Source organism: Rhincodon typus, chromosome 15, assembly GCF_021869965.1.
Source record: "Rhincodon typus isolate 14 chromosome 15, sRhiTyp1.1, whole genome shotgun sequence".
NCBI classification, from domain to species: domain Eukaryota; kingdom Metazoa; phylum Chordata; class Chondrichthyes; order Orectolobiformes; family Rhincodontidae; genus Rhincodon; species Rhincodon typus.
In genome coordinates this window covers 60,341,502-60,343,008 of record NC_063346.1, presented here as the reverse complement: position 1 = coordinate 60,343,008, position 1,507 = coordinate 60,341,502, and the positions used below count along the sequence as shown (strand labels likewise).

Here is a 1,507-nt window from a genome sequence, read left to right as displayed (position 1 = left end):
GAGGAGCAGGAAAGCTGACGTTTCGGGTCGAGACCCTTCTTCAGAAACAAAGAATACTGTTGGCTTTCTAACCCATCAAACCTTACTATGGATTGAACCCTTTTAAAAAATCCCTGAACAAGTGATCACAATAAAGCCTCGAGAGAGAGGACAAGCTCAGTTCACATACCAAACCGGTGCAAACCGAAGGTAAACCTGCTGCTTGGAGGCTTCGCAGCAAGGAACAGTGCGACCAAGGAAGCAGCAATCCCAAGGACGTCAGCCAGCATGTGAACTGCATCAGTCATAACTGCCAAGCTGTTGGAGAGATATCCTCCTACAGTACATCAAAGAAAGAAATATTTAGACAGAGTAAATCCAGACTGGACCAATCCAGGAGTGCAGATATCACCAACTAGGGGCTGGAAACTTGAAGAATTAGTGTCTCGTTAGGATGACAGGGCAATCAACAGGTGAGGGAACAGGTTTGGGTTAGATGTCCTTTCTTGTCAGATACTGGAACTTCCTTTGACGCTTTCCCTTCCTCCAACATCCTCCCCTCCCGACCCAACCACCCCCACCGCACAACACTTTCCCACACATCGTAACTCCAGATGTCAGGAACCAACATCTCAGAGTAAAAGAAACTGAAATTGCTGGAGAAACTCAGCAGGTCTAGCAGCTTCTGTGGAGAACAAAAAACAATTAAAAAACTAACACTGATATTTTAATGAATAAATTTTGAATTGGCAATTATATTCCCAATAATTTAAAAATTCTAAAATATACTCAGTACATCTGTTTTTGTAACAATCAGCTGATGCAACATAATCTATTTCTTATGTTCTCATAGAACAATCCAAAATTGCAATGTTACAGATAAAAATTAATTAAAACTCATCGAAAGTGTTGCTAATCATTACCTGCATTCCTCCCCCGACCCCGCACATGCAGTTCCATCCCCCATGCTGCTGCTGAATAGTGGAGATTTTCCAGGGCCCTTGGCCCCTAATATACTGTCCAAACCTCACTCCCCATCATCACAAAAACTCCCCATCCTCCCTGTTCATAATCTCCAACTCAGTAAATATAACCCTCCTTATTGCGCTGCTTTGCAGGGTTCCCATGTTACAGTAAAGTCAAAGTATTTAGAAACCTGGAACTTAGCGGCAGGAGTAGGTCATTCGGCCCACTGAGCCTGCTCTCCCATTCAATATGATCATTGTTGATCATCTAACTTAGTGCTCTGTTCATGCTTTGTTCCCACAAAAACACAAAAAGAAAGCTTTTGCTAGTCACAAAAAACTCAACACTGTAGACAGCCTAGAGGAGTATAGAAAGTACAGGGATCGAGTGAGAAAAGAAATAAGGAAATCAACGACAGGGCATGAAAAAATATTAGCAAGCATGATAAAGGAAAATGCAAAGATGTTTTACCAGTATATAAAGAGCAAAACTTGAGTTAAGAAAAATTTGGGACCTTTCAGAGATGAAGAAGGGAACTTGTGTGAAGATGCAGAAGATATGG

The 1,507-nt window shown here is 41.8% G+C and overlaps 1 protein-coding gene across 2 annotated transcripts in view; it reads right to left on the bottom strand.

Annotated features, from left to right (window-relative positions):
- Positions 1-1,507, bottom strand: part of necab2 (N-terminal EF-hand calcium binding protein 2) — a 121,661-nt gene that overhangs the window by 80,281 nt on the left and 39,873 nt on the right. The gene's annotated exons all lie outside the window — the stretch shown is intronic.